The sequence below is a fragment of the Physeter macrocephalus genome, chromosome 17 (genome assembly GCF_002837175.3).
Source record: "Physeter macrocephalus isolate SW-GA chromosome 17, ASM283717v5, whole genome shotgun sequence".
NCBI classification, from domain to species: Eukaryota; Metazoa; Chordata; class Mammalia; order Artiodactyla; family Physeteridae; genus Physeter; species Physeter macrocephalus.
In genome coordinates, this window is record NC_041230.1 from 37273505 (window position 1) to 37290437 (window position 16933).

The following is a 16933-nucleotide window of genomic DNA, read 5'->3' on the forward strand; positions in this document are numbered from 1 at the left end:
GGCCCGGAGAAGGACACGTGAATTTGAAGATAGAGACAGGTCTCATCGGGAGGAAATGGAGGTGAGAGTTTCACAGCTGCTGGCAGTAACTGGTTAGTACTTTCGCCCAAACTCTCAGGCTCTATTTGTGATGTTTGTGCATAATGATTTTAAATAGTTTAGTAGTTCAATGTCTTTCATTTTTTAAAAGTTGTACTCTGTGACTTTGTGTTTAATTAAATGTAATTGCTATAAAGAAAGTCTTAATTTTAAGGTTTTACGTGAATTCCTCATTTATTGGTCCTCAAAAATAATATTTATTTTAATAAGGTATATTTTCTATTAATTGATTGATCCAAATATCTTACCTCTTTTTTCTTAATTATCTTTCAGATTATATGTAAAAATTACCTTATGTTATCATAGGATATGTATTTTTAGAACATTATTAAAACTCTCTGGGAGTAACATTATTTCCCACTTTTCTATAAATATTTGTCTTGATTTTGTAACATTATAATTTTCAGTCATTTGTATAGTCTCTTCACTAGAGGAAAATTTATTTTCAAACTACTCAAAGAATGGAATTAACCTAGACTATTTTTCTTTTAACTTTTTTATGGTAAAGTAGACACCAAATCTACATCAAAAAATATGTAGCTTAATTATTAGAAGGCTAATAACACCCTTATAACCATCCAGGTAAAAAAAATAAAAATGTGACAGTTACCCCAGTAGCCCCCTCCATGTGCACATCTAATTATGACCTTTTCCCTCCCTTCAAAAGTAATAATTTTCTCAATTTTTATAGTAATCACTTCCTTGTGTCTTTTTATAGTTTTATCATCCATGTCTACTTCAGTCTTAAACACTCAAATTTAGTCTTGTCCAGTGTTTAAATTTGATATGACTATCAGCAAAATAGAATAATTTCCAGGCATTAAAAAGAGTTCTGCAGATTGGTTGCACAACAGTGTGAATGTGCTTACTTAACACTACTGAACTGTACACTTAAAGATGGTTAAGATGGTAATTTTTATGTTTGTAATTTTTCCACGTTAAAAAAATTTTTTGAGTCATTGTTACATAGTAGAGAAAATGTTGTTTTTTCATTTACTAAATTATATGTACACTATTTAAATTAAAGTAAAAGTGTGTGTGTATACGTGTGTGTACAAAGACAGTGGTTAAGAGCCCAGACTCTAGAGCCAGATGGCAAGATCTGAATCTGGCTCTGGCACTTTGTCACCTCTGACAAATTATTTCACCTTTCTGTGGCTGAGTTTCCTCATCTATAAAATAGGGCTAATTGTGCCTATCTCATAGGGTCATTGTAAGGATTAAATGAGTAAATACATGTGAAAGCACTTTTAGAGAATGTGGCACTGACTAGGTGTCAGCTGATATTATTGGTATTATTTCATATATATGTTAAAATATTTTTTAAAAAATAAGTGAAAAAAAATCAAGCCTACTTAGTGGTTAGTGTATGAAATAAAATTATTATCTTTTAATGGTTGATATTTCCCTTTGTCAATGAGTGAATTGATTTAATAGGCTGATAGCAACTGATGATGTCCCCAAGAATACTTTCTAGCTAGGGGAAGGGACAGGAGGAATATAATGCAATACATATTTTTCTTTGAAGCGTTTACTTTTCTTTTTTTTTTTTTTTTTGGCTGCACCATGCGGCATGTGGACTCTTAGTTCCCCAATGAGGGATCAAACCTGTGCCCACTGCAGTGGAAGTGTGAAGTCTTAACCACTGGACCTCCAGGGAAGTCCCTGAAGCTTTTACAGTTCTTGTGATCGAACTTCCCATGGCATTTTATTTGAGAATCCTTGTATCTGTAATAGTAAGAAGTTTTCGAATGTATAATATGCATTTGTTAGCTTATACTTCTGAACCTTCTTGCTCATGCTGTTCATTCCCTGACTGAGAATTTACTTTTCTACCCATTCAAGGCCCAACTTAAATGTTATCTGTCAATCCCTTCTCCAATCTTCTTAATCATAATTAGCCCTTCTACTTTGTCGTTTCCAGAGCACTTCTCATTTCTATCATTGTTCTTATTGAACAGTATGTTAAAACAATTATAAAGTTGTCTGTACTGTCTGTACTCCACCGTAGTGTGATCACCAGTAAAGTGGGGCCCCTGATTTTTTGACCTCCACATTACCCACCACAGTGTTTTGTACATTGCATTTAGTTGTCAAATGGAGAGCTTTAAAAAATAGCTCCTACTCTGCCTGTCTGAAAACTAGAGCCTGTAGGTTAAAGTAGAATAATACATGTTAATGGTCTCCGGCAAGATTTTTAAATGTTTATAATTTGTTGGTTTATATTAACTAGGTAATTTATTAAGTAATGAACTCCAACTGTGTTGTGCTAGATTCTGCATTAGGGACTAGGAAATATATAGACGAAAATGCATGGTTTCTGTCCTTGAACATCTGTCAGTCTTGAGGGGAAATAGATGTATAAACAGATAATTTCAGTCTGCTTTAGCAGCACCTGTACTTAAAGGGGAACAGTGGCAGTGCAGAGGAAGGAGCACTTACATCTGCCTCTGCCTGGGGGATTCACAGGAGAATATACTTGCAGGGATTTGAAGGAAGAATGTGAGTTTGCCAGCTAGACAAGCTGGGGAAAGCATTCTGGACAGAAGGAACAGTATATGCAAAGGAGTGAAGGAAAAAGAGATCTTGCCATGTCAGAGAACATGATTGGTCAATCTTTCTAGAGCAAGCTAACATGGCTTTAAATGAATATAAGAATTGTTTTATAAAAAGTGCTGTTCAGCTACATTATATTTGAAGAATAACTATTTGACAACTAATGGAACAATTAGGAGTTTTTTTATATGATTTGCTTTAAATAAAATTCTAGATTAGTTGAGGCTAAGAATTGTCTTCTCTAAAATGATAATTTGATTATTATAAATAATGTTACTTGAAGAAAAACATTTTGGTGTGTGAGTTTATATGTGCGTATGTTTGTATTTGTGTATGAACAAAAATGTAGTCGGTTGATAGAGGTGTCAGATAATTTGTTGCTCACATAGATTGTTTCTAGTGAGTTTTATGTCAGTGATTGAGCACATGGCCTTTGTAGTCAGGGGTAGTTGAGATTCCTGGTCCATTAATTGCTAACCTCTCTTAAGTGCATTTTCTCATAGAAATTGTGAGAATTAAATGGGAAAGTGCTTATAAGGCACTTAGTATGGTGTTTGATATGTTTACGCCTTCAGTAAATAATAGCTCTAAAGTACTTTTTTAGCACTAAAAGCTCTACCACAGTGCTGGTTCAAGTTAATTGAATTATCTGGCTAACAAGAACATAGTTTTAGTTCTCTAAAGTGTATCAGGGCACTTTCCCTGCATTATGACCTAGAGCATAGAGAAAATGGTTAGATTTTCATCAATGATTTAAGATCCATAGTCCCTTACTGCAGTAATTTTAAAAGTTCTCCTAGAGAACTGTTATCTGGAAAATTGGGCTGGAATCTGACTCCAGAGCTTGCACTGGCAGTCTCTTAGGGGAGTTTTGGGTATGCATGTCTTTTGGCACTTTGTGCATGTGTATTTTGCTTCTCTTTAAAAAAAAAAAAAAAATGATGACAGATTCCTAATGTCAGCTTATTTCTTTTAGTTTACCTCCTTTTTCCTAACAGGAGAACGTTGGGGGAAAATGTTGCATTTTTTTCCCCTGTAATTCAAACATCTATAAGGGCGTCTTACAAAATATAATTGAACATTCTTTTTATTTGTTTTTAATTTTGTTTTTTAAAAAATAACAATTTTATAAAAAATGGTTTTCTTACACTCACCTGGGTAAAATTCTTATTACATTTGAAGAAACTGAGACTCTGAGAAAATTTAATTGACTTGCTCTCTTTTCAAAGAGTTGGTTAATGAAAGGGAGGGTGAAGACTTAAACTACCTTCCTAAGCAGAAGTTCTCCACAAATACAGCCCAGCACTGGGAAAAGAATTTCCACATCACCCATAAAGATGATTAAGTTGAAAAATAAAATCTGCCAGAACCAGAAGAAGTTAGAAACCATTTTGCCTGGAAAAGAAAAAACTGAGGAAGAAAAGAATAATAATGGTTCTAGTGGGTGGTCCTGATGACTGACTAAAGACAAGGGCCAAGGAGCAGTGGTAACTCTTGGGTGGCAGTAACCCAGTAAATGGTCCTTGGAGGCTTCAGATCCTGGCAGCACAGAGGCTTATGGTTGTCCTACCCCTGTTTGGATAACCTCTGAGGCCTCTAGCCCTGACATGCTAAACTTGTAACAGTGGTGCTCATGAACATTTAATATGTGTATCTGATTAAGGTTACTCACAGTGGGAAGCAGAACTCCAAGTGGTTTTGGTTTTCCCCAGTGTCTTTTAACCTGAAATCAGTTCTAAAACTCCTTGAGTGATTACTTTTCATTGTTTATCTTTTATACCTTTTGAATTTTGTATCATGTGCATCTGTTACCTATCAAGAAGAGAAAAATTGTTGCTAGTGTTAACACAGAATGATGAAAACAGAAGATTCTAGAACTTGCTATCTGTTTTCTCTGACGTATAGGCAGTTTTAAAAAATGTGAAATCCTGTCTTCATTTGAAATTTATACAGAACCTTAATGTATGAAATAGCTTAAAGGGGCACTGCTCTGGGTGAAGCAGGGGTAGGGATTATTCTGGTCCCCCTCTAGAGTCCCTGGAGTGTGTTCAGGGAATCCAGTAACTGGCAGAATGTAACTTGAGAACCTTTGAGGTAGTAGATGAGGATGAGGCTTCTAATAGATTGCCCTGGTTTTGAGTCCTAGCTCTACTTGTTGCCATGTGACATTGGGAAAGTTGCTTATCCTCTTGACCCTCATCTGTAAAATGGAGCTAACACCCTACCTCCCAGGGTGCTGCCTAACTCAGTATCTGACATTTAAAATGGAACTCATTGGAAGCTAGTTCCTTCATCCTCTCTTTCTATACACCTTGGCTCACAACGTATCTGGAGTGGCAGTAAAGGCAGGCATATCCTAACTGTAGACTCTGAAAGTCAAAGATATGTTGCCAAGCTATTTTATATCCTGCTGTTTGTTTCTTTCTTTGTTTTTCAGCAATAGTAAAGGATCTTGAACTTTTCTGGCTTCTCTTGGGGTTGGGTAGTGACAAGGAGAGGGTTCAGAGGGAACTTCCCACGTTTGGTGATATTATATTTCTTGATCTGGAGGCTAGTTACATGGGTGTGTTCACGTCCTGAAAATTCATCACTCATATATATGATTTGTACACTCTTCTGTACTTTAATAAAAAGTAGACTTAAAAAAAAATAATAATCACAGACATTTCTTCTGTAAAGTGCCTGTCTGCCCATTGATATCTGTTGACACATAGAAGTGGCCCAGTACCTTTTTACCTGAGAATCTTACCATTATTTAAAACTGTTGACCTGTTATCCATGGCAGTCCTTCAGGTTACACATCTCTATAACTGTAATTCCAGTACCTTACTTTGGGATTTTGTGAAGGAAGATTGAGGCTAATAAGGTACAGACTGAGTGCTTTGGTCATAAATAAGTTGGAAAGATACCTCTGTCATCTGTTTTATAGCAGCTCATACACACTATTGGTGTGTCTAGGGACTGCCTTCAGCTTCATTGGCCTCTTAACCTAAAACTGTGATACAGTACTGTTGGCTCTTAATTCAGCTGCAAGGTGACAGGGTGCTGAAAGAGATTTTCTCTCTGTCATTACCTAGAAAATGCTTTCATTTGGTTAGGTTATAAAAGCATTAGCAAATAAATTGTTATCTTTAATGTCAGAGAATGGGTAAATAATTATTGCTTATTCTGCTATAGGCAGTTTTAAAAGTAAAGTTCAGTAAATCATATGAGAATTTTATGTGGAGACTATTTGGAAATAAAAACAAGCGAAAGACTGTGGTTTTTATATTTGTGTTTTGTGTGTTTTTGGAGCCTTCGATTCTGTGTGGTCCAAGAAAAAAAATCACAGCCTCTATTATTTTAAATTCCCACAGACTTCAGTTTTCATATCACATAACTCTACCAACACTTATTTTTATGTAAGGACAAATGAACGTAAATGACTGTGTCTTCTGGACCTTCCTGAGGTGTGTTTTAGGTATAGGCAGTAGATGAAAGTGAACCGAGAATATGAACTCAGACTAAGAATGAGAATCGAAAAAAAAAAAAGAATGAGAGGGCTTCCCTGGTGGTGCATTGGTTAAGAATCCGCCTGCCAATGCAGGGGACAGGGGTTCGAGCCCTGGTCCGAGAAGATCCCACATGCCGCGGAGCAACTAAGACTGTGCACTTCAACTCCTGAGCCCGCATGCCACAACTACTGAAGCCTGTGCACCTAGAGCCTTTGCTCTGCAACAAGGGAAGCCACCACAATGAGAAGCCCACGCACCGCAACGAAGAGTAGCCCCTGCTCGCCACAACTAGAGAAAGCCCATGCGGAGCAATGAAGACCCAACTTAGCCGAAAATAAATAAATAAATAAAAAAGAAAATGCTATTAAAATATAAAATTTTAAAACAAAACCAAACAAAAAAGAATGAGAATCGGAAGAGGATTAACAAGGGAGGACAAGGATTCTAGGCCTGCTGCTCCCATACTAAAAGAAAAACAGGGTCTTGGTTTGGTCTCTATCATAAGCGATATAGGTTTTATTAAAATTTATTTTGTTTTAACTTTATTTTAGCCTGTAAAAGTTACTCTTATCTGCAGGATGCAGATTTTTTTAACATTTGAAAAGTTCATACAGATAAATTGGGAAGTTATGAGCAGCTTTGTTGTGATAGCAACAGCATGAATGCTTACTATGTGCCAGGCAGTATATGCTGCAATATTTGTTTTACACTTGATTCTTAAATGCTCTTGTAAGATGTATCTCAATTTTGAGGAACTGAGGCTGAAAGAGGATAAGAAGCTTGTATAAGCTCACATTGCTGACTTGGTAGAGCCACCCTAATCCAAGCCTGGAAATGTCAGTTATTTCCACTATCTCTTTTATTTTAAAATTGCCACCTTGTATTTAAAGTTTTCCTGAAGTTGTATACTTTGTAAGAACTGTATTTTTTGATGTGCCTGTTAGACCAGCTTTTGCAGTCTACTTATCTGACAGGTGTTTATGGTTGTCTGCTGACCTTGTTTTCACGTTTTTAATGAGTTTGGAGAAATTGCATTCCTTTCTCTCATATTAGGACTTAAAATTTCTACTTTGTGTCTCTTCCAGCCTTAGCAGTCAGGAGAAATAGCAGTGACATAGGAGGCTGACATTAATGCTAATTGGAAGTTAAAGGTTCATCTTTTTAGAGTTGTGAGCTTGTGTTCTCACTGCCACCACCTAACTCTGAAACCTTGGAGGAGTCATTTAACATTCTTGGTCTCAGGCCTATCATCTGTAATGTGAGAATTGAACTAGATCTCTATAAAGTACTGTGCTGCTCTAAAATTCTGTCATGCCATGTTCTGACTTTTAGCCAAGTGTCAAACATAAAATGATTTGCACATTATCTGGATATAGTATACACTCAATAAATTGGATCTATTTTTAGTTATTAGGGCATTTTCTCATGAAGAGTTTTCTGCAGTTTGATGATCTTGATAATAAAAGAATGGAAATCAACCAGGTTTTATTCATTTTCATTTGGGTAGCCCTGCTCTTGGCTACTTCTGCACAGCCCAGACCACTAGGGAAAGCTCCAGTATCCGGTGAATATTCTTTGTATCTTCATTTTGAACACATCCTATGACTGCCATCTAGAAACTGGATTTGCCATGTTTCTGGGTGATGGTATACTGAAAGAAAGAAAATAGGAGCTACTGGTAGTGAGGGGTCTGCAGTAAAATTTCTAGATTTTAATACTTATTAATATTAAAACAGATTTGTATTCTGAACAGGCTCATGGGTGTCTGCTTTATATTAAAACCCTATTCTGAAATAGCTGTTAATAAAAAGTTAAAATCAAGGGCCTATGTGGATTGACTGGGGAGAAAGAAACTAGAAATTACTGACTTTGTGTTTTTAGAATAATCGAGTTCAGAGAGTTTCTTTGCCATCATCTAGTCTAGTTTGTTATTCATAGAATTCATTCTAAAACATCCAACCTCCGTTAGAAAACTGCTGCAGTAGAAAGCACTGCTTCCCAAGGCAGCGCATCCAGTTGTTGAATTCCAGTCCTGTGGAAGCTGTTTCATTAACCTAAATGTTTCTGTATTTGTCTCCTTCATAAGACAGCCCATACGTCTTCCTCTCTAGCATTAAATTTCCTCCCAGTCTCCCAGCTCTCTCATTCTTCCCTCTTCTGCCGTTATTCATACTCTTTCAGACTTCCCTTATTTTTTTATCTTTGATTCTCCTTCATAGTGTGTTCGTTTACATCTTCCTCATTCCTTCTTTACAATGTAAATAGAAACGAAAAACACAAGTAAATAGCAAAACAACTTTTCTTTCCATGCTTTTACAAAAAATATATTTTAAACAAATAAACCCATGGCAACCTCTGCACAGCCCTGACCAGTAGGGAGAACTCCAGCTGCAGATGACTGGTTTTTTGTCACTCATTTGGAGTCATCCCATTATTAAAATAATTTGAAAATTACTCTTATCCCAAGACAAAAGCTGAAATATTCTTTTCACAAAGTATTACTGGTAGGTTAGTAGTAATTTATAAATGTATAATTAGGATTGATTTTTCTCAGTGTTTCTTCCTTGCTCAGCCCCTTTCTAACCTTCATTGACTGAAACCAGATGCTTATATCACCATCTCTAATTTTGCAGAATTGATCAGTCCTTACATTACATTTAACATTGATTCTGTATGGAACATAAATTGTTTTCCTAATGCATATGCATTCCATAGCTCTTTCAGTCTGTACCCATGCAGCATAACATTAACCTGACTAGTTAAATAAAAGGAATGTGCTAAAATTTAGTCAGCATGCAGTCTGCTAATAAATAGTTAAGATTTGCTAGAGAAATATATCACAGTTTATAAGAAAGACCACGGAAGTTAGTGTTGGGTTTTATATGATTTGTTTGAAAGTGAATAAAGCTGTGTCATTTCTGTCTAAACAACATTAACCTTCTTGAGAAATGATGGTGTTAACTGGAGCTTCTGGCTAAACATGATTTTACAGTACAGGTGTGACTTGTTAAGCTGTTTCTTTGAAGGTCAAGGATGCTCTTTCTCTAATTGTTTTAGATCTTAACCATTGAAATCAGAACATTTCTATTTTTGGTTAAATTTGTTTCTAAAAACTGACAGATAATGGACAGTCAGTTGGTGATAATAATACATAATTCCATTTAGCTATGGATTGCACAGGTAATTGCAGTTAGTCCCAGTTGCTGGCATTGAACAGAGGTGGCTAAAACAAGATCCACATAAAAGATGATGGTGGTTTGGATTAGGGTAAGAGTGGTAGAGTTAGTCAGAAGTGGTCAGATTCAGGACATATTTAAATGTAGAGATGTCAGAATTTGCTGTTGGGTGTGAGAGATGTTAAGGGGTTTTTGCCGTTAATAATAACTGGTAAAATGGAGTAGCCTTTATCTAACATAGGAAAACTGTTGGCTGAGGGAACTAGGTTCTGTATACAAACAGATGTTTGTGCTTGACTGACATTTGTAGTCACTAGAGAACACTTATAGAAGAAAGATGCATTGGAATTTGTGAAAGAGACTGAAAGTAAATATAATGTGTGGATCAAAGGGGGGCACTATGTTATTTTAAAACTTTATATTAGCAGAGAGTGTCATGCACGGTATGTTAGTTCTTAGATGTTCTCTATTATGTAATTTGCCATAGTTTAAACAGAAATGTTTATTCTACAGTGAAACTTGAAATCCTCAATGTTTATGATTGTCAAGCCTCTTAGTTGTTAAGTATTGTTGTAAAGATACTTCTGCATATATAAGTGCACCAAGGATTCTAACATACTTCCGTTTTTGCTTTTGAGACAATACTTTATCCATAGTAATTCTGAATTTTATTTCTTGAGATTCCTAGTTAAAATCCAGTTGGCAGAGATGGAATTCAGTGAGAGATGAAATTCAGTATTACATTTTTCAGTCATATAATTTATAGGCCATATACTTCTGTGTGACTCAGTTTCTTTATCTGTAAAATGGATAAACAATAGCACCTATGTTATAGGTAGTTGGCAGGGATTAAATTGGTTCGTCCATGGAAATTGCTTAGAACAGTGCCCAGCATATAGTTGGTGCTCAATAAATGTCAGCTATTTTTAAAAATTTTTATTTATTCATTTATATATATTTTATTGAGGTATAGTTGATTTTTTTTGCTATTATTTGTGTTAAATTTATTTTTTAAATGTCTTAATATAAAATACAACTTGTTTATTGGAAAAAATAACATTTGGTAACTATCAGTTTCCTAATCTGGTATTGCAATTCCTTTGTTAACTTTTTTTTTTTTTGGTTGTCTCACAATAATTTTCTTTTTTATTGGAGTATAATTGCTTTACAATGTTGCGTTAGTTTCTGCCGCACAGCAAAGTGAATCAGCCATATGCATACACACATCCCCTCCCTCCTGTACCTCCTTTCCCCCCACCATGCCACCCAACTAGGCCATGACAGAGCACCGAGCTGAGCTCCCTGTGCTATACAGCAGGTTCCCGCCAGCTATCTTTACACCTGGTAGTGTATTTATGTCAAACCTAATCTCCCAATTCATCCCACCCTCCCCTTCCCACCCTGTGTCCACACGTCCATTCTCTACATCTGCGTCTCTGTCCCTGACCTGCAAATAGGTTCATCTGTACCATTTTTCTAGATTCCACATATACGCATTAATATATAATATTTGATTTTCTCTTTCTGTCTTGCTTCACTCTGTATGACAGACCCTAGGTCCATCCACATCTCTACAAATGACCCAATTTCATTTCTTTTTATGGCTGAGTAATATTCCATTGTATATATGTACCACATCTTCTTTATCCATTCATCTGTTGGTGGACATTTAGGTTGTTTCCATGTCCTGGCTATCGTAAATAGAGCTGCAATGAACTTTGGGATATATGTGTCTTTTTTTTTTTTTTTTTTTTTGGCTGCGTTGGGTCTTCATTGCTGCACGCGGGCTTTCTCTAGTTGTGGCGAGCAGGGGCTACTCTTTGTTGCGGTGCACGGGCTTCTCATTGCAGTGGCTTCTCTTGTTGCAGAGCACAGGCTCTAGGCACACAGGCTTCAGTAGTTGTGGCCGCAAGCTCAGTAGTTGTGGCCCACGGGCTCTAGAGCACAGGCTCAGTAGTTGTGGCGCACAGGCTTAGTTGCTACACGGCATATGGGATCTTCCCAGACCAGGGGCCGAACCCGTGTCCCCTGCATGGGCAGGCGGATTCTTAACCACTGCGCCACCAGGGAAGCCCTATATGTGTCTTTTTGAATTATGGTTTTCTCTGGGTATATGCCCAGTAGTGGGATTGCTGGGTCATATGATAATTCTATTTTTAGTTTTTTAAGGAACCAACATACTGTTCTCCACAGTGGCTGTATCAATTTACATTCCCACCAACAGTGCAAGAGGGTTCCCTTTTCTCTGCACCCTCTCTAGCATTTATTGTTTGTAGATTTTCTGATGATGGATGGCCATTCTGACTGGTGTGAGGTGATACCTCATTGTAGTTTTGATTTGCATTTCTCTAATAATTAGTGCTGGGGAGCATCTTTTCATGTGTCTCTTGGCCATCTGTATGTCTTCTTTGCTGAAATGTCTGTTTAGGTCTTCTGCCCATTTTTTGATTGGGTTGTTTGTTTTTTTTGATATTGAGATACATGAGCTGTTTGTATATTTTGGAGATTAATCCTTTGTCTGTTGCTTCGTTTGCAAATATTTTCTCCCATTCTGTGGATTGTCTTTTTGCCTTATTTATGGTTTCCTTTGCTGTGCAAAAGCTTTTAAGTTTAATTAGGTCCCATTCACTTATTTTTGTTTTTATTTTCATTTCACTAGGCAGTGGGTCATAAAAGATCTTGCTGTGATTTATGTCAAAGGGTGTTCTTTTCCTATGTTTTTTCCTCTAAGAGTTTTAGTGTCTGGTCTTACATTTAGGACTTTAATCCATTTTGAGTTTATTTTTGTGTATGGTGTTAGGGAGTGTTCTAATTTCCTCAAAATACTAGCAAACAGAATCCAACAACACATTAAAAAGATCATACAACATGATCAAGTGGGATTTATCCCAGGGATGCAAGGATTCTTCAATATACGCAAAACAATCAATGTGATACACCATATTAAATTAAAGAATAAAAACCATATGATCATCTCAATAGATGCAGAAAAAGGTTTTGACAAAATTCAACACTGATTTATGATAAAAACTCTCCAGAAAGTGGGCGTAGAGGGAACCTACCTCAACATAATAAAGACCATATATGACAAACCCACAGCAAACATCTTTCTCAATGGTGAAAAACTGAAAGCTTTTCCTCTAAAATCAGGAACAAGACAAGGATATCCAGTCTCACCACTATTATTCAGCCTAGTATTGGAAGTCCTAACCACAGCACTCAGAGAATAAAAAGAAATAAAAGGGATACAAATTGGAAAAGAGGAAATAAAACTGTCACTGTTTGCTGATGACATGATACTATACATAGAAAATCCTATAGATGCCACCAGAAAACTACTAGAAGTAATCAATGAATTTGGTAAGGTTGCAGGATACAAAATTAATGCACAGAAATCTCTGGCATTCTTATACACTGACAACAAAAGATCAGAAAGAGAAATTAAGGAAACAATCCCATTTACCATCAGAACAAAAAGAATAAAATACCTAGGAATAAACCTACCTGAGGAGGCAAAAGACCTGTACTCAGAAAACTATAAAACACTGATGAAAGAAATCAAAGATGACATAAACAGATGGAGAAATATACCATGCTCCTGGATTGGAAGAATCAATATTGTGAAAATGACTATGCTACCCAAAGCAATCTACAGGTTCAGTGCAATCCCTATCAAATTACCAATGGCATTTTTCACAGAATTAGAACAAAAAATTATACAATTTATATGGAAACACAAAAGACCCCAAATAGCCAAAGCAATCTTGAGAACGAAAAATGGAGCTGGAGGAATCAGGCTTCCCAACTTCAGACTATACCACAAAGCTACAGTAATCAAGACAATATATGGTACTGGCACAAAAACAGAAATATAGATCAATGGTACAGGTAAGAAAGCCCAGAGGTAAACCCACACAACTGTGGTCACCTAATCTATGACAGAGGAGGCAAGAATATACAATGGAGACAAGACAGCCTCTTCAATAAATGGTGCTGGGAAAACTGGACAAGTACATGTAGAAGTATAGTTGATTTACAATGTTGTGTTAATTTCAGGTGTACAGCACGGTGATTCAGATATAGATATATATATATATATATATATGTATACTTTCCCCTTATAGGTTATTACAAAATACTGAGTATAGTTCCCTGTGCTATACAGTAGGTTCTTGTTTGTTATCTATTTTATATATAGTAGTGTATAAAATGTCAGCTAGTATTAAAAGGGAAAATGGGAAAGTTTGCTTCTGAGGTGATTGGATCATGTGTTCAAGTTAAACTCTTTATTCCCAAAGCTATAAGTGTAGGTTTGTTGCTCTTTTATCACAGTACATATTTTGATAATGTTCTTTTGAATATAATGAGATTTTTTATTCTTGATTTTTAAGGAAACTTTAACAAAATATTTCATACATAATCTAAATTGTTCTTTTTCTTCTTACATGTGGAGAAACTGGCTGAAAATTTTTTTAGTTGCAAACTTTTCTTATGTGCTACTGTAACTTTTATTTATTAGCACTTTGATTTTCAAAACACGTTTTAACCCTAAATTATGATTTTGTCATTGCAGGCAAGAAGACAACAAGACCCTAGTCCTGGATCCAGTTTAGGTGGTGGTGATGACCTCAAACTTCGCTAATTAGTGGCACAAAAGATGTGCCCCCCCACCCCGTCTTTACATATTCATTTCTAGTCTGCAGAAATAATTGATTAAAAGACCAGAAACTGTGATAACTGGAGGTACTACGGTCTATTTCTCAACCTTAGGCAGTAACAAGACATCACAACTGCCATGGTTTTGCACTATGATATAATACCTGCATTTCTAATTTTGTATGCATGTAGCCAGTAATTATTTGAAATTTTCTTCTATGCAAGCTTACCTTGTTGACATTTTAGTGAGTTGAAACTATCCACTTGTAAAGCTCTTTTTTTCCACCATTTTAATTTAAAAGTTCATGTCATTTTAAAACAGGTCAAGAAATTAAATTTTTTATCAGAGGGTTTTTTCCCCTAATCAGTTGCTCTATTTTTTTTTTTTTAATTTTAGATGTGTTGGTTATACAGCTTCATTTTAGATAAATGTTCTTGTTTTTTTTGTTTTGTTTCCCGTTTCCTTCTGTGTTTTTATAGTCTATAGCATTTTAAAACTGCTGATGGTTTGCATTATTTACAAGCTAAAAACCTAGTAGCATAGAGCTGTCTGCCACACGTTCTAACACAAAGTTTACAGTTGTTAAAGTTGCAGTATCCTTTTAAATGTTGATAATCAGCTCCTTTTCTTTCCTTTTTAAACAGAAAAAAATTTTAATTGGTATTAACTCTGGTCTGCCCCAGATCTGTTTTAGATTCTGTTCTGTATTCATGAGTTTGTGTGGAGATATTCTCCATAGATGATAATATTCTACTGAAATGCCTAAAGAAGTCACAGGCTGGCTTCTGTTTTATTCAGGGATTTTTTTTTTAAAAGTCAATCAGAAAAGGGATACTGGAGCTTCTTCATGTATGTAACAGCATATTAAACTGGAGACAGTGATGAATCAGCTACAAAGGTAATGTTGTATTAAAATCATGTTTAAGATAGCTGCTTTTATGTGTATTTTATAATGCATGCTTTTGTAAAAACAATTCTGGGTGATGAAAGATTAGTCTTAGAAAATGTACATCTGTGCAGAGGTTACATTTTCTTCCATTAGTTATTCTGGAAAAAAATTCACAGGTTATATATATGGTATTTTCCAAAAGGACTATTAATAGAACCTTTTGAGATGAATTAGTATAAGAATATTTTTAAAATAGGCTCACTATCAAATTGATTGCAACTTTTTTTTTAATACAAGACTGGAAAAAAGTGCTAAGTCATTTGGCACCTCCTTACAAATATTTTTCATGGTCACATTCATTAAATGTTGCTACATTTCTGAATTTTTGCAAAAATGTATTTTATCAAAATAGAATGGCATTATTTTAAAGAGTTGGAAAAACTGACATGGTCAATTCAGAAAATGAACTGAAGTCTGAATAAGGTCATTGCATTTAAAACATATATGTATACTTGACTGATGAGGGAGGTGTGACTTTCATTGTATATAGGTCTTGTAATTCATAAACATATCCTGTATCTCAGAAGAAAAATATTTGTTATATATTTGAAGTCATGCATGGTAAAGGAGTGTGTTTAAATTGTTATAAACAATAATGCATCATAAAAGACCATGCTGATCTTGTGTAACTAAGTACTATGAATGAATTTGGTTGGTATTTGGTGTTGTGCAGCTCACATGTTTACACACTCAGTGCCCTAATTTCCCCTGAGGGAATCACCTTTTAAGTGGTCCTTACAGTGCTGTTTTAAGGTTACTTTATCACAGAGCTCCTTGGTTTTTGACTTCTGCACTTAAATTTTTTCTTTTCTAATAACATGATGATGGCACATTTTTCTCTATTGTTTCTAGCTAAGGGCTTTCAGTCCACCAGTAACTAAGATCAAATGTTATTAAATGTTCATGTTGCCATCCTGCTGTACATACTGTCATTTAGCATTGCGCTGCTTCCATCTGTCTTAATGCTGGCATTAAGATCATGAGCCCTTTTTCTCCAATAGTGCAGGCTTTGAAAACTGCTTTTTTTTAAGTTATTGGTACAATTTGATATTTTTCCATAATCTATATTTAAACAAAATTACATCATTGCATCATCTTTTCTAAATTCATCCTCATTAAAACTTGCCTTAAGCTACCAGATTGCTTTTGCCACCATTAGCCATATTGTGTGTTTGTATGTTTAATTTACTTTCACAATAAACTTCTGTGTAGTGAACTTCTGGGTTTTGGCTCTTTATTAACATAATCCAACAATTTCTGTTCTGGTGTTCATTATGACATAAAAATTGATTTTGTTTCTGAGCTGTTCTTGCATTCTGCTTTTTAACCTTAAAATAAAAACCACCACCAACAGCAGTGGCATCTAGTGGTCATTTCTGTTAATTCCAAAGAAAACCTTTAATGTGTATAACACAAAGAATACTAATTTCCCAGTGTGTATTATAGTTTTCAAAAAATCTGCCTTGATTTACCCATCCTATGAGGTATGACTATAGAGTAGTGACCTTGGAGGGAAGGAAGAATTCCCAAAATTACACATCCAAATAACTACCATCTTTCAAACTATTCATTTTAGGAATATACACTCAATTTGATTGTGCTGGTGTCATTTCAGACATTCTTAGGACTTTCCTTGGCATTTTCCTACATCAGAAAATTAAGTCTTTTACTCTAAAAGTATGTCCTAAGCTTGATCCATAAGGAAAAATTTACTTATTCATTACCAGACTTATTGCAAATAACAAATACCTTTAAATGCTGAATTGGTACCATGAAGCAAAATTCCAAAGAATAAGATTCATACTCTGAGGGTTAATTTCAAAAATTATTTGAGCAGTAGCATCATGGTTTCAATAAGTATATCACCTCTAGAAACAGGTATTTGGATATTGTTAGTTTGGGGCTACCTGGAAAAAGAAATATCTTACTTGATTTATGCCTCATTTGGCACCGGGGAGCTTTTTCAAGCTATAAGCCATTGTGTGGTTTATCCATTGCTACA

The 16933-nt window shown here is 35.4% G+C and overlaps 1 long non-coding RNA gene across 1 annotated transcript; it reads left to right on the plus strand.

The window, feature by feature from the left end:
- The first annotated feature begins 4 nt into the window (after positions 1-4).
- LOC129391404 (uncharacterized) lies at positions 5-15655 on the plus strand. The gene is made up of 2 exons (XR_008615469.1): positions 5-92; positions 13899-15655. It is a non-coding gene; the product is annotated as an uncharacterized lncRNA (long non-coding RNA).
- Positions 15656-16933: the final 1278 nt, after the last annotated feature.